Source organism: Fukomys damarensis, unplaced genomic scaffold, assembly GCF_012274545.1.
Source record: "Fukomys damarensis isolate Sample0158 unplaced genomic scaffold, DMR_v1.0_HiC HiC_scaffold_26, whole genome shotgun sequence".
Classification (NCBI taxonomy): Eukaryota; Metazoa; Chordata; class Mammalia; order Rodentia; family Bathyergidae; genus Fukomys; species Fukomys damarensis.
The window spans coordinates 1,654,201-1,676,844 of record NW_022900938.1 but is presented as its reverse complement, the minus strand read 5'-3'; the positions used below and the strand labels follow the sequence as shown (position 1 = coordinate 1,676,844).

The 22,644-nt window shown below is 53.0% G+C and overlaps 1 protein-coding gene across 1 annotated transcript in view; it reads right to left on the bottom strand.

Annotated features, from left to right (window-relative positions):
* Satb2 (SATB homeobox 2) overlaps positions 1-22,644 on the bottom strand; it is a 127,688-nt gene that overhangs the window by 87,912 nt on the left and 17,132 nt on the right. The window lies entirely within an intron of this gene.

Sequence of the window (22,644 nt, the reverse complement as noted above, 5' to 3'; positions counted from 1 at the left end):
AAAAAAAAAAAAAAAAAAAGCAAGCTTCAAGTAAATACAAGATTTGGTTTGAATTGAACAAGAGAGTATCTGTGTGTGGGTTCAGCACGTGGTCCCCGCTGCCTGAGGCGAGCTTCCTGGGGTGCAGGGCCTGGGGTCCAGCCCCAGATCCACCTCCCCAGCCACAGGGGCTGCTTCTCGGGCCACAGGCAGGAGCACACGGACCTCAGCTCAGAAGTGGCCAAGATGCCTCCAATTCCCTTCTTTCTGTACTTGGGTTCTTTTAGAACACAGCAGTCACCTTCTCCCTGGGCAGACGTGCAGGAGAAAGGGCCAGAGAGAGGCTCCGCAGAACAGCATGAGCGGCACCCAGGCCGCAGGGGTCTGGGAGAGGGCCTTGCACACGCAGTGAACACGCAACCACGTTCGCAGGACGGGCCTGGCCCGGGGTGCACTGCGTGTAGAGCGGTGTGAGTACAAACAGGGAACTTGTCTCCCACACGACACAGAGGAACGATGCTGGGAAGAGTCCAGAGGGCCCCAGGGCTTCAGTAAATGTAATGTGTAAGGAAGTTATATCACAGAGATAAAAGGAAAAGAGCATTTTATTTTTGGCCACACAGGTGAGTCCAACTGCATTGTTCTTTAAATACATCTTGTTGTAATCACCAAGGAGAGACAAGACACCTGTCTACCCAAGTGCAGCTTCAAGAGCTCCACAAAAATGATTCCTGACAGCTACGGGACAGAAGTCCAGCCCCAGAAAAGAGCGGCGTGGCCAGGGCATGTCCTGTCCAAGATGAAATCGACGAATGCACAGTGCTCGACATAATGCTTGAAAACAGGGAATAAACAGAACAAAAATATTAAAATGATGCACTGTTTCAGTATTAAGATTGAACAATCTGGTACTGAACATGCGGGGTATAAATAGTGCTTGGACTCCAAGCCAGCGAAGGAGCACAGCTCTCACTCACGTGCCGTCTGTCTGCAGAGCTGGCTCTGAGTCGCCTGCCAGCAAGGCTGCGCTCCGGTGGGGACGTCTCCTCAACCAGCCGCACAGCCCGCCCACACAGGGTCATCCGCCCTGGGCTCCTCGCGCTCCGGCACTGGCACTACCAAAGAGGTGCGGAGAAAGCATGAGCCACGCTCCCTTTCCAAAATGATCACTTGAAACTGTAACTTCCTTCCAAAACTCCGCGGTGCGCTCACCCACAAGTGGAGGCGGAGCCCACTGCATCCTGCTGGCGTGGAAGCGGGGCTGGCTGCCCTGCACCCCACAGGACAGCAGAGGCAGGCCTGCGTCACCCTGTCTACAAGGACGCCCACCCCCGCTGAAGGGCCACCATAGCGTGGCGGACACCACGAGGCACACGCTGCGGTCCAGTCCCATCATGCCAAGCTCGGGCAGGACTACCAGTGCACAGGCATCAGCGCGACAGGCCTGCGGGAGGGGCTGAGCCACAGAGGGACATGCGGGGACTCGGGTGGCTACGCGGGCACAGACGCCATCAGGGCTCATCCGATCCGGCACTTGGTACACAAATGCTTCACTGTACGTGGATTGTGCGTGAATCACACCTTCATTGTTTCAAACATCAGAGGGGAAGCGTCTGTGCAGGAAACAGCAGACAACCTCTCCCCCTGCAGACAGGCATCGCCTCTCGGGGTTCTCCGCTCCCGGGGAGCCGGGAGGAGGTTGTCTGGGCTGGAATTAGACACACAGGTGTCTCCCGACACTCACACCTCCGCGCAGGGCAGCTGCTCTGTGTGGCTGCCGCATCTTGGAAGAGAGCCGCCGGTGCTATTTTCTCACCCAAAAGTCCTGATCTACACTCAGCCTCCAGAGATCTGTGCGTAGGGTGCCAGGGGCTGCGCCTCAGCCAGGCAAGGCAAGAGGGGCCTTCAACAGCATGCTGCCCCTCCAAGCAGGAACTCTTGTCTTGGACTAATCCACCTTGAAACACATCCTTTAGGACAGCCCTCCTTCCCAGGTAAAAAGGACAAAACTGTAACTCAGAGCAGGAGTCAAAGGTCAATCAAGGAACTCGAACCAGGATGCAGGGCCCCAGTGACGGAGCAGAAGCACAGGCGTCCAGGTCAAACTGCCTCCGATCACAGCCTGCTCGCTGACCTTCGGACTGTGTGACCTAGCTAGGCCCTGAACTTCGGCAGCCTTCAGTGCTGCCATCTGTGAAAGGGACAACGGAGCACCGATCTTTATAGGAGTGTGGCGCATGTGAACTGTCGAGCCAACAATTCCACAGTCATCACTTAGATCTGTTAAATTCTTAGAGAGAACACATCACTGATTTCTCTCAAAAAATACGAACGAGAGAATTCTCACGATGTCACTGTGCATTGCTCTTTAACTCACTCGCACGCCTGCAGGGCCCTCGTCTATTCAGAGTCACAAAGGGGGACTGCAGGTCATCCGTGCAGGCCGTCCCCCTCACACACTGTTCTTTTCTGCCTCTGCTGCCAGGCAGCTCCTTTCCCGCTGCACAGCTTCCGGTCTCCTCCTCGCCTCGCAGCACACAGTGTGGAGGACACCCTGCCCCTCAGCCTCTGCTGTCTGCTCGTCCGCGCCCGTCCTGCCTCCCTGCGTGTCTCTGGGCCTGCTCTGCCCACGAGGAAGCAGGTTCAGGGCCTGGACGCCAGCGGATGCAGGGGGTCGCCTGAGATGGTGGGCTCACGTCTGTCCTCGGGCTGCCCTCGTCTCATCGCCTCGTCCTCCTGCCGAGGGCTCGCTCAGGGCTCGCGGACCCTGGAAGGGAGAGCCTGAGCAGTGGCTGTGCGCTCTCACGGTAGGAGCCGTCACAGACGGCCTGTGTCCGCCCGCTTCTGCTCACCATGGTGGCCCTGGAGTCCTTCAGTGTCTGGCTGGGATCCAGGCCCGTGGAGAGGCGCCGAGCACGCACCCTTACTGACAGCACAGGCTCCTGAGTGACAGTAGGAGCTCAGCACAGACACTGCCGCAGTAAGTGCTCAGTGCAAGTCGGGAGGCGGTCTCTGCGTGCTTCTGAGGGAGCACAGACTGCACACTGTTGAGGTAGAGCTCTGTCAGCCAAACTGGGTGCGGCTGTGTGTGAACCGGGGCGGGCACTGGGCGGGGAAGACAGCTGGGGGTCTCCCAAATCACAGCTTCAGAAGCCTCTCACCGGCCCTTTAATGGGCTGCAGACCCCACCGCTGTGACAGGCAGGCCTTTCCACGTCACCCTCCATGAGCAAGTCCCGTGACCCCGATCTGGACAGCAGACAACTGATGCTGCCTACATTAGTTCAACACCCCAAGTCTCCCCTGCACCCACCCAGGTGATCCAGCAAGGCAATGCCCGTTCTCCCCTGACACCCGGCCATACACTCTCTGAAGTCAGCCCGCTGGGAGACTTCTGCCCCGACCACGTCAAGGGAACCAGTGCTTCCTCTCAGGCGGCCCAGGGCAGTTCTCACCAGGCCTATGACTCAGCAGCTCACCCAACTCAGCCTCCAGAAGGGCACTTCCGTCTGCACCGTACTTGCAAGAACTTCTAGGGCTCATCCTCGTGCAGCCCAGGGGCTTGGCAGCCACCCTGAAGTGAGCCAAGGACAGTGCTTTGTCACGAAGCCCAGTGGGAGACAGCCGCGACTGGGACGCAGTCCCTTCCCAGGTCCGCGGGCGGTGGGACTGAGCCGCTGCTCAGCACTCACCATTCACCATCTGCGCCAGACCACGCGGGGAGCAGGGGCGCCGCCCCGTCACCCATCTGGCCTGACCCCGAGTCGCAAGCTAAGGAACAAACAAGACCACGGAGCCAACGGGCCAGGAACCCAAGACAGAAGAGCCAACTGCACCTGGATGTCTCGGGAAACTGCTCTCCACTGAGCACCATTTCAGACAGAAGCACGGCTTCCCGGATCATCTTGACTGTTACCAAGGAATCTGTCATCTGCAAACAGTTAGAAAATGCCTGGTGTTGAAGACTATTATAGATGCAGTTTCAAGGTCTTTGAGTCACAAATTATGGGCCTTTATTTTGGAGTTGAAATTCATACAAATGTTAACATGATTGAATTGAGCACAATATAAATAAAACTGTTTATATCCAGACAAATCTGTTCGTTCTAAAATACAGAGTGCCAATCCACTCTCCGCGTAATGCATTCAGACCAAATAACAAAAATGCAATTGTAGGTAAATTTCCCATTAGTGACACAAAATTAAGTTGGGAATGGAAACAATTTTTGTCTAAAATTAAAAAGATACAATAATGGAAACCAGTTTTTTTATTCTTTCAATGCAATATTCTGCCAAAGTCAGAGGTGACATTTCACAAAAAGAAATATCAACAGTTGTTTACACTCCTATCTTTTTTGGTATTTTTACAAGTTTTAACTCTTTCTCAACATAATTCCTATCATCAGTACTTTTTGCTTCTAACATAAAAAGGGTCGTGAAACTACACAATAGTTGATTAATATTTGATTCAACTTTTTAGAAAGTTACTGTGGAGAAAGCGGGTCGGAGAACACAGCAGTCAGCGGCACCTTGGAAGGGTCAGACTGAGCACCGGTCATTCATGCAGCCAGCGACGTTTCTCATCTATCTCCAGTCTGAGTCACTGACATCAACACAGCTGGAACTGCAGGGCTCACAAGTGAGTAGGGAAAGCTCACTGTCGCTACATCAAACCACTCCGAACCTTAGTCGAGATGACAGCTTTTACCCATGTGTGTCAAATGTCAGGAATATTTACTTCGTCTAGGCCTCAGTAGACTCCGGCCCACGTGCAAAGGCAGGAGCCGGACACATCACAGGTGCGTGCGGCAGGCAAGAGCCTGCATGGCCACCTGCGAGGCAGACGGATGCAGCCAAGCGAGGGCTCAGCATGGAGATGCTCACCGTGCAGCTTGACGGATAATTTCCCTTTATTCCAGGTGCATTTTGACATTAATTTTAAAAGCAAAGGGAAAACTCAGCCTGGGAGAAAATGAGACATTAGCTTTACTATCCAGAGGCGAGGGTGTACATGTATCTCACAACTCCCTGGAGGAGACCTCGGAAGAGAGCAGCAATAAAAGCCCACCCTCAGAATAACCCCACCGTGGGGCTCGTCCTCAGTCTGATTCCACAGTCCCCAACAGGAGGACTCAGACACCAAGAGCACAGGCTCACCTCCTCCAAGAGGCTGTACCTCCTGCCAGACAGGTAATTTTCTGTTGTTGGATCATGCTTTGTTAAAGAAATTAAAAACTGTCTGTCCTATATAATAAGAACATGGAATTATTTATCCATAAATCAGTTCTCTGGAAATCCCTACCCGGCGGTATACAATACTTCAGCCTGAGTTCTAACCTGTGGCCTGGCTGTGGCGAATCTCCAAACTGCTGCAGCAAATGGCATAAATTGTAGTGATTATTGCTAAACCTGTGGTGGGGATGACTGCTCAATCAGGAACGAAGAAAAGGAGGCAAAACAAAGCGGTGTCTGAAGCACACGGATCTTGATCTGTAACGCAGAGCCCAGCAGAGCCCCAGGACAGCGCACCACCTGGGAGGCAGCCCCCAGTGCCGGCCCAGTCTGGCCCCGTCAAGCTTAAAGGCACTCTGCATGTTTCAGACAGCTCGCCTCGGAGCACGAGTAGTTGGAAAAGCAAACAACGTTCTTAGGTGCTTTACTCTATTCAAGGACCTTTATAATTTACACAAATTAATAAAACCTCATAACACACTTATCTGGGGGCCCATGGTGTGCTTAATCCTGTATTTACAGTGAGACAGAAGAAAACTCCAGACAAAATAATTCAACGATTCCGAATAATGTTGAGGCTGTACTGTTATATAAATTTATCTAAAAATCAGCACACACACTATTCCCACCCCGCAGGCAACTGCTCTACATGTAACAATTCAGGTATTACTGACAAACACAAACCATAGGGTTTTTAACTCTTTAAGAACATTAACTCTTAGTTTTAAATCATGTCTGTATCTTTCTACAAAAATTATCAAGTTGAGTATTAGTACTTACAAATGAAATTGATTGAGTAGTTTCTGAATAGGGATCTACAGCTATATCCCACCTTTTTGCAATGACAAGCCCCTAACCAAACAGAAACATTCTACTTAAAAACATATACAGACCATTTTGTGTCTTGTAATTCTATACATGGTTTTTGCAATTTACAGCATAAAGATTTTGTCTCGTGTAATAGATGCTGCTTCACATTTGGGAAACGTTATGTTACAACCCTGACTTTTATTAGATTATTTAATATAAGCACTAAGTAACTAGACTAAATTAATAAAGACCTTATTGCAGAGGGGGTGGGGGAGAGGGAGGGAGAGGGAATTATTTCACAAATTAAATAAAACTTCGTGAATTTGGTATTTTAGAAACCTTTATTTAATTTCCAAAATTCCAACTCTACTGAAAAACAGCCAAAATATTGGTCAGGATATGAAAAGAATATGGTTGGTATTTAGTTATTTATTTCATAAGAGTCCCATTTAAAACTATTACATGGAGGAATAAGACAAATGAGAAAGATAAGTGTCATGAGAAATGTGAGAAATTATTTGAAATCAGTTCTACACTTTTACCACTGGTTAAGAAGTATTTTATCTGGCATGATTTTCTTAGTGCTGTTCTGAGTTTAGTCATTATACGGCAGAGCTCTGCACTAAAGGACGAACTCTGGCAGGTAACACTCAAGTCCCCTCTCCTTCCCCACAGATACACCCGCAGGCAGGGCTCTCGCTGGCGGCCATCCTCAGGGCACAGGGGAAGCTCAGGCCGCCGCCTCAAAGGTGCTTCTGAACCTGCTCACACAGCTCCCCATGACCTCCAGACAGGACGCACCCACTGGGGACTGCTGGAGGCGGTGACCCTGACCACCTGCAAGTCTTGTCCACCCCTGATCACGGCAGTCCAGGTCCTCCTCTGCAGGCTCCACTGCCTGGGAGAGGCGGATTCGCGGCAGGTCCCCAGGGACCTGACTCCCTGGACCCCTTGGGTGCACTTGGTGGTTTCCTGCCAGCTGGGGTCATGTAACACCTCATCCGAACAGCCGTGCAGAGGACCAAGGAAAATGGTGCCATAGGACATGAGGGCAAAATGTACCCTCATGTATGAGGTATTTTTATCATGCTCCAACTAACCCAATTTCATGGCAATTTGTTAAGAAACTACAGTGCAAGACAAAGAAGCACATGTGGATACTATTGGCAAAAGTGGCAAGTGCTTTTGGCTTGGAAATTGCTTGGCTTTGTCTTTTCCCTGCAGAGTATAATTTTTAGTACACTGTCCCCATCCAGTCTATCAGACAAATCATAGGCGCTCTACTGTGAAGCCCGATAATGTATAAGGTTCACAGGTTTTAATTATTTTCATTCAAAAACATTCTGATGGTTCCATGATTTGCACTTCTGGAAATGTCACCTCTAAAGGCTGCAAATCAAACCCTGAAATGCACTACCACCATTTCACTGGTGTGAAAGCCGTCAGGGCGCCACACACGGGAAGTGCTTTCTCACAGGCTCACGCACAGCTCCCGAGGTAACGTCAGGCCCATCTGAGCCGCTGCACAGCCAGCCAAAGCCATGTCCCGGTGCATCACTGGCCCCCGGAACTGTGGGAGGGACAGGCTCCTGATGTCCAGCTGTCCCACGGCAGCTGGACCAGATGGTGATGCCTCAAGGGCAGCAGAACAGAAAGGGATTCTTTTTCTTCCCCATTCCCAAGAACCTGCAGTTTCCCATGGAGTACGCTGTTCTGCGTGGCCAGGTGAGGGTTTGAAACCAGAGCAGTCATAGGCCCCCTGCTTCCCAGGACACGGTTTTAAAAGAAATAAACCAATGAGGAGAGGATGGGGGCACTGGGAGGACTGAGCCACTGATTCTCCTCGGGAGAAGAGCTGAAAACCAAGACTCCCGGACTCCTTTGTTTTAATCAGCACTAGCAGACCTTCTCACACTACCAAACGGGCTGGCAGGAGAGACAGGGAAGTCACGGCCAGAGGAAGAGTACGGCGTGGGTGCCTCGGAGCTGTGTGGCTTTCTCTCTCAACTCAAGGACTTGTCTGTCTGAACGGGAGGTGTCCAGAAGAAAATGATTCTAGGATTCACGTAAATGCCAAAACGTGTCACCGAGTTTGGAATGCAAGCCCCCGGGAAGGCAGGTCTCTCGCTGTCAGTGTGGTTCATTACAGCAGCCGGAGCTGTGGCCCCACGGCACCCACGGCACCCACAGCACGAGGACGCCACACTCGGGGGCCACAGGACAGGAAGGTAGGTTTGTAGGAGGCACATTGGCCGGCGGATTTCTGTGCTGGCTGTCTCTGCACCTGGGGGCCACTTGCTGAAGCCCACTGGGCCCCTATTTTGCTTCTATGACATCAGGATTTACAATCAAAGCAAACAAAAAGCCTCCCCTGCCCAAATCACAGGATCGTACTTACAATAAAATAATGAGTTAAAGTGCATGAAACTTTATCATAAAGCACTGCCTAAACATACGCCGGCATTCGTGAAGTAGGAGCTAACATCAGAGGTCAGCAGTGCATTTTTAGGAATTTTTTAAGGGAAAATTGCCTTTACTTTAGCAAAAACTTGCTTCTCCTAAAATGTCACTGGAGTGTCATTAGCCATGGTCCAAAGCCCCTGGGTGTGGACCCTTGCACATCTCAGTGACTGGGCTCCAGAGCAAGCGGGCAGAGGCATCATTCTGCCCCCGTGCTGCCATGAAGGCCCTGAGATTCTGCACTATTCCCAACAGCACAGCCCTGGCAGAGGCCGAGGCCGAGACAGAGGAGAGGGAAGGGAAGAGGGAAGAGGAAAGAGGAGGAGGACTGTGCTCTGTACCCAGACACCCCATGCCCCCAGCAAGCAGCAAGTTTGGCTCCCAGGCAGGAAGGCCACACCAGGAGACGTCCTCATGGCCGACGCTCTCCTCCACCCCATGCCAGAACGGATTACGAGTACCAGTAATGCCCCTCAGCCCAGGCATCCTAGAGCAAGCAGGGCAAAAATGTCGAGGCCCCAAAATGGCGACTTAGATCACTTTCACTTAAAAGACACATTAAGCCTTCAGAACCATGGAAATAAAACTCAACAACTGAATTGGTGGATTGATTTTTCTTTCATTAAAATTCTACTTTTAAAAAATGGCATGCACCCAGCTTTTTCCTTCTCAGGGAGGGCTCTTTTTTTTTTAACTTTCAAACATAGTAAACAACTTCTAAATCCAGGATAACTGAAGGTCTGCCAGTTGGGGAGCAAAACAATGCTTTCATATCAACCAAAAAAGGGAACGTGGCTCAGTCAGGGTTTTTTAAAAAAGTGAATACCATTCTACCAACTGCACTTCTCACTAAAATAACAAAAGCTGCTGCCTGTACACCTGTAATGGAAGAGTACCTGAAATGTGTTCTTGGGCTTCTAAAATCACTCCCAGGGAGGGCAGGGCCTTCCCAGGGATCGCTGTGAGATAGAAAGACCATCACAAGATTAAATTATTAGGCCCGGTGAGATACCAAGGCCCTGAGCAGGATCCAGTGTTCACAAACCTTGGGCACTGAGCACCTCTCCGGGAGATGGCTCAGCACCGGCCAGCCTCAGCCTCATGGGAAAGTAACCCTAACTCACTCAGGGACCAGCATGCGGAGTGGATGCATCCACTCCCACAATCTCTGACACATGAAAGGCTCATGCCGTAGACAAGGCTTCCTGTTTTCCTCCTCTCTCTTCACCTACGGCAGGCACTGAGGGGCCTGTGCCCACCCACAGTGCCCCACCACCAGGGCCCCTCTGCCTCACTGCCTGGGGCATGCCCACCTCCCTCACTGACTGACTTTAAAAAATAAGACCTGGTAAAAAGAAAAAAGACAAGATAGCGATTACAGGAGATTTCTATTGTGTTCTGTTTAGGAAAAGGCTCCAAAGAGACGGAGAACTGCTGTGTTATGTGGATGTATTTTTAATTCAACCATCCTTAAAATAACTAGAGTACTTCACTTCACCTCCCTCGGTGTCGCTGTCATAGTTTTGTTTTGCTTTTGTTGTTATTTCAGCGCACATTTTCTATACTTCCTGGAGAAAAGGCCAACTCCCTACGAGAATTCTGATTTCCTTTAATCATTTCTATACTGACTCTGCCTTGGTGGTCCTACGTGTGCCTCTGCTCATTTTTAGTTGTTTGACAGTATTTTATCATAATCACTTTAAACAATCCATCAAAAACTGGGCATTTACTCTGAGCTTTTCATGGCACTGCTATGTTGCCACGGTAAGAGAATCGAGTCACCGCATTGTCACTGTCACATTAAAAGTAGCAAGTGAAAGATTTCCAGGCCCGATGCAGTGCCACGGGGCGACTCCCGCAAGGAAAAATGCCCAAGGACACCGGAGCACCCGTGTCCTCCACACGTGACCATGTCACAGCCATTGCCAACACGGCACTCTGCCTGTCAGCAGCTGCTAGCTCAGGAACACCAAGACCTGAGTGCGTTCCAGGGCTGACTCCAGCAACCAGCGCAAATTTCCCTCCCGTGCCACCTCTGCACCATCAGATTTTAGCATTCAATTTGTATTTTGCCAAATTAAATGAAGAAGTCAGAAACAAAGCTTTACGAGTCTTGCCCTGCCTCTGGATGACACAAGACATCGGGCTGAGGTGGCACACGTACGAATGCTCCCAATAAGTCATAATAAGGCCCTTAACAAAACTGTTTATTCACCCATAAACCACTCCACCTGAGCAAACTCGAGCGGAGTTCCAGTTTGCATTTTGGGCACAACTACTTCTCTCCCCTCTGATGTTTCTTGCTCTTCCATGGACAAGAGGGGTCATAAACAACTTCAGGTCTTAACTTTGGTTCATAAACAACTTTGCATGAGACATTGTTCATGGTGAATATCTAGCAATTTTCAACATGTGCAGGATTCAGACAAGAGACGAAGATTACTTCCTGTGCTTTTTCCTACACCCAAACCTGGAGAGAGGGCCCCGATTTTATCTCTGGACTTACCAGTCCTTGTTTGGCTCATAAAAACCTTTTGTCTTTTCCCACAAACTGCAATCATTAGTACTTATCAAAATACCTCCATAACTCTAACAGAGTCATAAAAGATGCTTGCACTTCCCACATCGGCTTTTGTATTATCTGTTTAGAAGATGATGCTTCACCCGGGCATTCCAAGTGGGTGCGGTAATCATCCAAAGATTCTATTTCCAAGTGGGCTTCCTTACACACACATGCACCTGGGTCATTTCAGATTTCTGCTACTGCGAACATGAGGCCTGCACGTGTTTTATAAACATCCCACTGATGTCTTACACTTGGATGTGGAGGGAAACGCCCTCTTGGTCCCCGGAAGCCCCAGTGTCCTCGAGGAGAAGCCAAGCGAGAACAGGAGGAACCACACGCAGAAGCCACTGTACCTCACTGCCGGGGAGAGGCTGTTCCGGGGTGGCCTGGCAGGGTTCTTGGTGAAAACACCAGCTCTGCTGGAAACCAATCCCACAAATGCAGTCCTGCTTCCAGGAAAGGCCCTGGGCTCACAGTCAGACCCACCTCGGGGCATAGCAGGCCCCAGGACCAGCCTCATCCGCATGAGACAGATCACTGCCGTTCACACCTCTGGGCTCGGAGGCAGAGCAGATGGAAGCCCTGAGAGGAAGATACAGAGTTTGAAGTGCGCATACTTGCCTTCCTGCCTTTATTCTATTCTTTTGGTAGAAAACACCTTCCTGAATAGGAGGTGCTAGAAAGAGGAGGGACAGAGATCACAAAAACTGAAAAGAGGTCTCCCATCTTGAGACAGATCTCCGCAGTCCTCTAGAGGGTATTTTTAAATCAGTTTTATTTCAAATGTAGTGTTCTCGTCTTTTGTGAGGACATCCGAAAGGGATACACATGCCCTGAACTGGGGAAATGACCTCAGACAGAAAATTTCAAGATTAATAGTGATTTTAAACCTATGATTTGTCTGACAGAGAAGCACCATGTCAGGCACTACCACGATGCCCTCAACACTAGCTTCTGCTGTTCCCTGGATCATCTAAATGGTGGGGTTCTCTAGGTTCTAAGAACTGAGGATCAAAGCCATTCCGTTCTAAAATGGGAAGTCTGAAAATCAACAGTGAAGATGACCAATCAAGCCACACGGTATCTGGAAAAGAAGAATAAACGCAGGAGGGTCAGTGTGTTGGGTGATTTTTCAAGAGGAGATGATGTAGATGTGGAAGATGGCGGGATGGGACAACTGGGTCCTCTTGTTTTGGAAAGACACAGAAGGCACTGAGCAACGGGTGAAAGGCACCACAGGCAGCTCGACGCCAGCCCTTGAAGCCACAACTTCAGGACAGTGCACACCCTGACAGAACGGCGGAGTCAATCAACATCAAAGAATGGGAAGGAAGAGGCACTGATGGAAGCTGCGAACTGTGCGTGTGGTGGAGGCACTGCTGTGCCTGTGTTGATGGCTTCCTGCAAGCAAATGGTCGCCACTGGGTGCATCCGAGAAAGTGGGGCCCTCCCTGTGCTGCCTGCCATGTCCTGGATGTCTAAAATCACTCCAAAATAAGGAGTGTATTGAAAAATAAAAGACAAAAGTGAGTACATGTTTATAAAAGAAATGGGATACTCAATGGTTCTGAAGAGAGCTGTTCAGGCCGCACCTCAGGGCGATGGGGCCAGTGCAGAGTAGCAAAAGCAGAAGCGGCTGCAGACACCAGTCCCCACCCTCAGTGAAGGGTTGATTTCCTGGAGCCATGGCCAGGCACAGCAGGCACCATTCAACCCGAGTCACTGGGGCCTGGAGACTGCGGAAGGGTGAGGCACAGTGAGTGGCAGCACACGGGAGGCCACGGGTGTGAAGACGGGGGCACTGGCAGCAGCAGAACTGTCACCCCGAAACCTCCACTCTGTGTGCTGCTGGAGCTGCAGGCGCTTGAGCAGAGGCAGCAGAGGGGTGCACAGCCACTGCTTCTCATCCCGGAACCCACCCTTCCAGTCTACACAGCCCTCCTGAGAGTGGACAGGTGGAGGAAAAGGGCGAGTGCGTCTTTCCCCGCAGTATTAGGGAGCACGTGAGCCTCCGGCGAGGGCCCAGCACCCCTCACCCCAAACACCACTGCACCCCCATCTCTAAGGATCAAGGGCAGAAACTGAGATGACACAGATACCGGGTGTTCTGTACCTGGGCAGAGAAGCAAAGGTAAACTGCTACTGCTGTTGCCATTATGATGAGGAGATACAATAGTGAAAAGTTAAGAGAGCTGACTTCCTGTTTAGAACCCTACACGGAGGAGACACTATTTTCTCTAGCAGTAAGAGGGAAACTCAAGGAACCAAGCAAAACTTCTACTAAACTGACCCTGTGTTGACGAAGAGCCAGTCTTTGACCTTCTGAAGTTACAGATGCAGATAATAGTTCACAAAGTGGGAAAAGTCCTGTGTAGCTAGGTAGACACACAAATACAGGTTCTCGTGAGTGGGACCACTCAGTCATTTCCAGGTGACTGCAGAGCCCCTGCACATTTGTGCCCCTCTCACGAGCCTCATACTTGCAACGTCATCCCAGGGTACAGAGAGGCTGCCAATGTCACAGATGCTGGCAGGTGCCTGGCATCCCGGGGACCCAGCTGCATGGCTCAGCTCAAGTCACACAGATCTTGGAGGAACTCGAGCTCTGCCTGTTGCCCAGGACACCGCCCACTGCACCAAAGAGGTGACTGAGGTCTCCTCGACGCTGTGCTGCCCCACTGCGTGTCCAGCCAATGAACACACGGCACCTCGAGGCTCCACTGTCACCGGCCACAGGCTCCCAACCCTCCCATGCGGGACTGAGCCCCTGGCTCCCTCACTGAGGGAGCTCCCAGGCCACCCAGAAGGTGGAGGGAAGGGTAGGGTGGTCTGGACCGGGCACAGAGCTGCGACACCATAACGCACACACATGCTATCTCCTTCATCCAAGACAAACCAGTGGGCCTTGATATCAGCATTCTACAGGCCAGAATGTCAGGGGGCAGAGAGGTTGAGCAGCTTCCCAAGATGGCGCAGCTGACAAGCTGGAAGTGATACTTAAACTCGGGTTTACAGCTGTTTGCCCTGCATTCTTCCCCCTGCATCTGAGCACTGCTCCTGCTGTGCTGCCTCAATCTCTCCATCTAAACCATCCGAGATAAGCACCTGAGATCAAAATCAGCCGGTAATAACTACTTAACCCAAGATGGCTGCACTTAATAAATGAGGTCGCTAAGAATCAGAACTAATACATCTGACAGGCAAGAGGAGGCTGGGGACTTGGCCCTACTCAGTGACTAAGTCAATTGTGTTCCTAAACCCCAAATAAAACGTTTCTTTAGAACATTAAAGGCTGTGCAATGCCAGTAAATGTTCTCTTCCCAAAGTATCACTAAACTTTCGCTCCTTTGCCTATTCTGACCCTGTGCTTTCCAGGCCTTGGGAGCACAGGATGCCCAATGGGACAGACCTGGTACTTACATACCAGGCCCACGCCCAACCAGCACACAGAGACGTCACTACAGACTTGGCAGCCTGGAAACATAAACACTGGCACCATGAGAAAGACGACAGGCAGGGGAAAGCGGCCTGCCCCGTGCAGAGGGGACGGTGTCTCAGGTGGGTGTGGGTGCCGCTGCGGGACATGAGTGGCAGGGTGTGCTCAGGCAGGAGCCTGGGGCAGGGCAGCACCCGGCTCCGCAGGAGCACGCAGGGATCTCCAGATCACTGGGAGCCAGGAGGTCAGGCCCTATCCAGCTGGGGCTCTGACTGGAGGTGGGAGGGGGAGGCAAAGACGCCAATACGGCAAGGACAGCCCAGGGCCTGCACGCACTGGGGCCTAGTCCCCAGGCAGGAGCGTGGAGAGGAGGCCGTCCACACCAGCACCTGCTCTGTAACATACAAGCACATTTCCTCTGTCCTGGGGGCAGGCAGTCACAGCTCTTTCTTAGAGGCCCTCCTACCCAGGAAGCTGTGTGGAGTCCTCGGTTGGGCCTCTACACCAGGACAGAGAGTCTAACACAGCACATACTTTCCAACTAGAGGTAACTAATTACCACAAAACTACAAATCAAATTTAAAATCTAAAGTATGACAATGTGACACCCTAATGTTAATGAAGATCAGTCATGAAGGTCAACTGGGAATAGAGTCCAGACTTTGAAAATCATTGTCCGTTACTTCAATTAATCAAAAAAGAACATCTAGATGCATGCAAAAAATGTTTATTAAAAATCTTTCTGTAGCTGGGTGTGGTGCACAAGCCTGTATCCATGCACAGCATCTAAAGTTCAAGTCCCACCTAAGAGATTTAGCAAGATCCTGTCCCAAAAACGAAAAAGGGCTGGGGATGTAGCTCAGAGCAAAGGTTTGGTGGAGGTTCAATCTCCAACACCCTCCCCAAGATGTTATTTATAAAACTCTCTAAATAAAATAAATCCCCAAACCTAATACCATGGTTAAGTAAATCATGGCAGACACTATCGACCCTTAGGAAGCCATGAAAAATGCACACCGTGGCAAAAGCTCATCATACTAAATGAAAAAATAAGACACAGTCGCTACCTAGGAGGAGAGGAGAAAGACTCGCAGGGTTCTAACTGTCTTCAAGCTACAAAGACAAGAAACCGCCTGGGCCACGGGCACAGAGGGGACAGGGGTGGCCTCTTGTGCTCTCCAAGGCCCTGTGTGTCACCGATACCACTCCGGTGCCTGGAGCAGAGGTGCACCCCACACACAGAGGAAACTCTGCACTCAGAAACCTGCTTTAAGTTCTTGACTGTTTTCAGAGAAGAAACCCCAATTTCGAAACCTTTAGCTGGAAATCGAAAGTTATGCTTTGCCAAAAAGGATATTAAAGTAGGAGACGCTGGAGGATGGGAATTCCAGCGATTAAACCCGCGGGGTCAGCAGGTGACATTGTAACAACACCGTGGCCCTGCGAGGCCAGGGGACAGAGGGCCAGGAACCATCCCCGTCCTTGCTGGGGAAGAGTGGGTGAGGCAGGGATGCAGGGAGATGGCCCAAGGGGTCCTGGTACCAGCGGGCAGCAAAGCAAGAACCCTCAGGGGCTTCAAGCCAAGGGTGACTGCCATGGAGAAGCAGCAGCCTTCTCCAGGGAAAGTCCACCCCTCCAGATGTGTTCAGGCAGGAGACAAGACACAGGCACCTCCAGACACCACCACCAGTAACCCTCAGTGATGGTCCCCTTCTTGATTAAAGTAGAGGACACTGATTCGGGGAAAAAAAGCATTAAAAACATCCGGGGGAAGAGCAGTCCAAAATATCAAAAGCAAAGCACACCATTAAAATCAGAAGTTGCCTTCAAACACATGGGCAGGGAGAGGCACTGCCCACACGAGGCCCAGAACACAGATCACAAAAGCAATGGGTCGACCAACCGCTGCTTTGGGAGACCACTCACGTCCCAGGCCAGGGGTAAGGTCTGGACAGGGACTTGGCGCTACTGGTTCGGCTTCCAGAGGACGGCAGCCACCGAGTAGAATCCTGGGCCACGCTCGTCCCTCTTCTCCTCTGGCCACCGTCAGGAAACTAAGATGTTCCCAAAGCACCACCCTCAACTCCATATCTTAACACTGAGAAAGCTGGAAGAGAATGAAACCGCAGGCAGCTGAAGCCTCGGAGAGGTCCTCCAGAGAGGCTCCTCTGCCGGGCCCCGGCCGACCGACCAGCAGCCTCTAGGTGCATGGGCTCGGGCAAGCTGGCAGGGCCACCACAGAACGTGCCAGCCGTGCTGTGCCAATTCAGCAGCAATGGTGTCCTGCAGCAGGACAGGCCACAGCCAGACTGAAGCACTGCTGGCTGAGACCAGAGTGCAAGCCTGAAAAGCTCCGTCCCCTACCTCCACATTCACACAGGGCCCCGGCAGGCCAGTCCTCAGCCAGCACCTCTGCAGGGGCCGAGGACGAGGCTGGCTGTGGGACAGGACGCCACCCCGCCCAGGAAGAGCTGTGACACCAGGGTCCAGGTCTGCTCTGCCCAGCCCAGCCACAGCTGCCAGCCCGAGCACGGGCTGCATCCCCGGCGCTGCTTTGCAGAAAAGAGAGCGGTTTCCTCAGAGTGCTCCCTGGACCTTCACATGTCCTGGAAGTGCTGTAGTACAATTACTCACGGCAAAGAACTCAAACTCCACATGCTTATTTCTGGAGACATATATATGTAGCATTCTTTAAAAGGAAAAGGGAGGAGCACTCAAGGCCAAATCCTCTCAGATCTACTCTTAGATAGAAATTGAACATTTTAGGAATGCTTTCACTGTATCAGTGTTGTGTGGTTCAAAAGTTCTAGTGTCATTCTCTGCACAGCGCAAATAGAACCAGGCAGTCTTCCTAATTAACACATGTACAAGGTAGAAAGTGCGAATGCAAACACAGTGAAGCTTCAGGAAACACCCTGCAGCTCTCTTAAGTCCTCTGAATTCTGAGCGCTGCATCCTAATGCCACGTTTTGCCACCTCACATGCGGGACCCATGACGGGAAACGCAGGGCAGTGTAGCGTGCTCCCCCTGGGGACCCAGCACCCCAAGGACACTGCTGTGAGGTGAGCGGCGCTGGGCGTGCGACAGAAGGGCAGACGCCAGCTCCTCTGGCGGTGATGCGAATGGCACCCTCGGGGGGGGCGGGGGGTGTTCAGGAAACACTGCCAGGAAGAGACGGGCGAGTCAGCAGGCTGAGTGTTTCTGGGCAGCCAGATTAAGAAGTGCGAGGCTGTGATGCCAGATTCTGCGGTGCCTCTTCCTCTAGTGGCTAACGGGGACACTCGGCGGAGCACGCTGACCACACTGGCTGTGCAGAGTGGGCACGTGCGTGGAACATGTCTGCTTTCTCTCTGCTCCCCTTCCCTCCGTTCCGCCCGCACCACAAGATCCCTTCCCATTTCCAAATCCCCGACTCCGCTTCCTACTGCCTGTCTTTCCTGTAGCTCCACACATTACCTGCACTCTGGACTTCTCACGTGACAGTCAAGCTTCCTCTTACGTTAGGGTCTGGGCGCGTCCACTGTCCCACAGACGACCTGCTGTCCTTCCGTCTGGCACAGCAGGGCTCCGTGGCGCACCAACACTGCACTGTCTTTATCCACTCGTCTGCTGAGGGCCACAGGCTGCTTCCCTGTCGTGACTCGCTATAAGCACAGGTGTACATGGGTCCCTGGGAGGCACCGTCTCACAATTACGTGAATGAAGATGAGGGCACCAGAGCGCAAAGCAACAGGCGCTAGAGTGGCCCTGGAGCACCACACCCTTCCTGGTCATTCAAGCGCTGTCAGCCCTTGGCAGTGCTGACGCAAGGACAAGGCCGCTGCCTCCAGGCACAGCACAGACAGCAACTTCACGAGGGGAACCCACCGGCAGCCCCCAGGGCCAGAAGCCCTCGGACTGCGAAGCACCCTGCAAAGGGGCAGACACAGGACCCAATCCCGGTGAAGAGCACACAGGGCCTGGCTTCCAGGACGATGAAGTGACGCCGGAGGAGACAGGACAGCTGCTTACAGGAGACGACTGGAGACACCCCACTCCCCACCGAGGTGCATTTTCTCTGCTTGAACAGAAGAAATTTCAAGCCAGAAATGCTAGAACCACAGCTAAGAAAGCCGGGGAAGAACACATGAGAAATAAAGCCATAGCGTAGTGTCTGGTTACCATCAAGGACTGCAAGCTGCCCCACAGCACACGCACTGAGGCGGGAGAACCTGCGTGGGTGACAGTGGACAGTGAGTAAGTAAAATCGTGAAGAAACAGAAAAGTTCCACAACAGCTCACTGTAGCTCCAAGTTCGGAACTGAAAAAGCTCAGTGTTCAAGTACAACCCCAAAGCTCAAGCACGTCCTTCTACCAGGGTACCTGGACAGACAGGCGTATCCGAGGACGCCTTTAGGGGCCAGAAGACCGGACTGCGGCAGGTGGGTCGGGGCTCATGGAAAACATGGCTTGAAGGCGGTGGTTGCCAGGAGGTGTCCCTGCCCAGCCCACCGGACATCTCGTAAATCATGCAGAGGAAGATGCTTACTAAATACATAGACTTCACAAGGCCAACACAATTAATAATATAATTTAGATTCAAAATTACCTCACAGGCTAAAACACCTGACCAGATAAAATTTTAAAAATAAACTCATTTAATTTACTTTTAAATGGTATACACATTTATCTGTAAATTTTGATCTTAAGTTCATGTGAGATAAAGCAAACAAAAACAAAACATCAATTGTATTGAAGTGGCTTCCTAGAGGTCACTAATGTGAATATCTGCTAAAAAGAATTAATGCATTTCTTGCTAGGTGTGGTAGCACATGCCAATAATCCCAGCATTCAGGAGGCTGAGGCAGGAGGATCGCCATGAGTTCAAGGCCAGCCTGGACTGCACAGTGAGACCCTGTCTCAAAATCAAAACACAGAATTGATGACGAGAATCAAGAGCCCAGCTGTGTAGGGGAGGAGTTCTACTGAGGGGCCACAGAGGAGCGGGTACAGATACAGGGGTGACAGGAGCCCCATGGGCAGAGAGGGGACCCAGACCTGCAGGCCCTGCAGTTGCCCAGCCTAAAACAAAACAAGTCTGGGGGACAGCATACACCTCAGTTCCCTGATGCCTAGTGTGGAGAGGATGAGCCAGGGACAGGAGACTGGAGACTGTTTCCTTTCCAATCCCCAAATGGCAAAATTCAGGCAAATGGTCAGCACTGCAGACCCACAGAGGAACGAGCCCTCTCTGAAGCCGGGAGCCCAGAAGGTGCCTGACACAGGCAGGGTGGGGAGTGCGATCCAACTGCAACCCTGCTAACCCCACTTTCCTCGCCCCCAGCCCAGGTCTGGCCATGTATCTGCAGAGGGAGGGCATCTGCTGATGTTCACAGAAATCAGACAACGGTTCGGGGGCCAAGTAGAGCCAGCGCATGGCTGCAACACTTCCGGAGCAATCTCTGCCGTGAAGGGACGGGTGAGCCCGGCTCCTGGAACAGCCTTCTCCTCAAACAGAGTGGCAAATACCCGCATTTACCTGCGCCCCACAACTGCCTACTCTGTCCTCCAACGCCTCACTTAGAAACTACAGCCAAGAGTCCTCTCCGGGTGTCTAACCCAGCAGGGACATTCAGTTCCAGTGGAGGAGGGCTCAGCAGTGAGCACCGCGACTCAGCCTGGTCACAGCACTGCGGGTGCCCTCCCACCACGGGTGGAGCGCCAAGACATTCAACTTCAAGAAGCTTCCGGCGCGAGGGGCCCGCTGCTGAGCCGGGGAAGGAGTCTGCAGGGGCGCAGGAAGAGGTGGCTGCCCGGCTCCCTGTCCACGCCAGCCAGCGGCTTCTCCTCCCTTGATCTGCACACCCTGCTGGTAAGGACGGACCAGAGCACACAGCCCCTCCCAAGGCCAGCCCTGCAGTCAGCACTCAGAGGAAAGCCTCTGTTTGACAGTCCCGTGAGCACTGTCCTCCAGCTCTGGGCCCACAGAGCTCTGGCCTCCTTGAACTCTGACCGCGAGGACACTTGTTGGCCACGTCTAATCCTGGCGCTGGGAGGACTCTGGAGACACGGAGGCAGCCGGGCACACCCTGCGGCAAACCAGTCTTCGTGCACAGGGCCGGGCGCAGGCTGCAGGAGGGCCTGCTTCCAGCATCGCCTGTCCTTGCTTCTTCCCGAAGGACCGGCGAGAGTGCGGGAATGCTCTGTCCCTGTCTCCCAGCTCTGGAAAGCAGCCCAGCCGGGGAAGGCAGTGGCTGGGAAGCCGCCAGGGCGGCCTCTGCTCACCACACGCGTGACAACATCAGAGGGCTGCGAGGAGAGCGGGCCTGTAATGGACCTGCCTGCGAGCAATGCAGTGAACAAGGGTCAGCGGGTCAGAGCTCACACAGGGCCTGGGGACACACGCACACCCACCTTGGTAGATGCAGACATGAAGAGGTCTGTCTTCCTTAAAGCCGTGAAGGACCTTTCGCCACTTACTCCTAACGCTCCATTAGTGACACGGACAGCTGGAGACCCCTTCTAATTCAAGTCCACGTAGAGACCGCCAATAACCGGCAGTTACTAACCCTGGGCAGTTCGCTTCTGCACCCAGAAAGCCTCGTCCAGGAGACATCATGGTCATCACACTCATGTCCATGTCCAGGCTGGGCCTGGCACAGCTTGGTTCCCCGCCTGCTGACCCGCAGAGGACGCAGGCAGGACGGGGCAGGGCCCAGGGCAAGTGCTCACCTGGTAATGCACCCTGATGGTGCCTCCTCCCGCCACAGCCCCAGGCCAACTCTGCCGCCTGCAGCACCTCTCCAGCCTCGCTGCGGTCCGCAGTCACAGGTGCATACAGTGTCCCAGGCAGACAGGTGGTGGGCAAGGGCGGTGCAGGACGAAGGCCAGAGAGAGCCAGGAAGAGCCAGAGTCTGGCGGGTGCTCCTGCGGGGCATGCCGAGCACCTGCTCGCGGCCAGGAGGACCTTCACAGACTGTGATCCAGCAGGCCTCTTCTCCCACGAGGCCCCTTCCACACAGAGCCCACAGAGCAGATGGTCTCCACTCCGTGGCGCTCGAAGCCACGCTGACCTGGCCTCCACCACCCACAACGGCTCCTGGGAAAAGGCAGCCCCCAGCGCAGGCCTGCACACCACTCAGCCACGCAACACAGACTGTGCCTCCAGGTCCCTCTGCTGCCCAGCAGGTGGCCCAGGTAGAGACAGCCCTGCCCCATCACCCTGCCCAGGTCACCGGTCGGCGGGCACAAGGACTGCAGCAGGGCCTGGTGGCTGTGAGCTGGCCGCATGGGTCCACCTGGGGCACCTGTGCTCAGGGGCACCCATCTGGACGCCTGAGGAGAGCAGCAGGCTCGGGGCGGGAGAGGAGAGGAAAGGAGGGGAGAGGCAGACAGGGGAGGCCAGGACACAGGAGAGCAGGGGAAGACAGGTGAGCGGAGGGGGGACAGGGCAGGAGAGGGGAGTGGGGTCTGCAGCACGTGTACCACACAGCAGTGCACCCTGGACACAGCCTAGAAGGCAAAAGAACTAAACCAGAAAGCCCTAAAGCGGCTCATACTGAACCGGTGGGGAGGGGGAGCCTCGCTCAGCCTGACTGCTCTGAGGGACACGTCAGTGCCCGTCCCAGGAGGACCTACAGATGCCACCTGCTTCAACCTGGCCAGAGGACATGTTTAAGACAGGCCCGCTTCAACTGCAGAACCGGTGATGACAACATTATTTATAATGACAGTGACAGGGCCCAGAGCTCACTGACATGGACAGTCACAAATCCAACTGGAAACACCAGAGAAAACCTGCCAGTGGGCAGTGATGCGCAGGGTGGCACCATCTAACCGGGGGTGGTGAACCCATGGCAGGCACACCACGGCGGGCTGCTTGTACCACCGAAAGCTCTCAAAGGTTCGCCATCGCGGGCCTGGCCTCAGCCACCCCGGGGGACGAGACAGGAAATGGCCTCTCTGCGGCAGATGCCTGAGGGTGACACTGCACACAAGTGAGATGTGATGGGCACACTCGGGCCATAGTGCCGCGGCTGCTGGGCGCAGGCAGGGGACCAGCTGCCCCCGAGAAGGTGGTGCACACGACAGAGTCCTCCCACTGAGCTCGCAGGGGACCCTCGGCCCCCACCTTTCCCCAGGGCGACGCCAGCCTGCACCGCAGGCCCGCCACGCCCCAGGG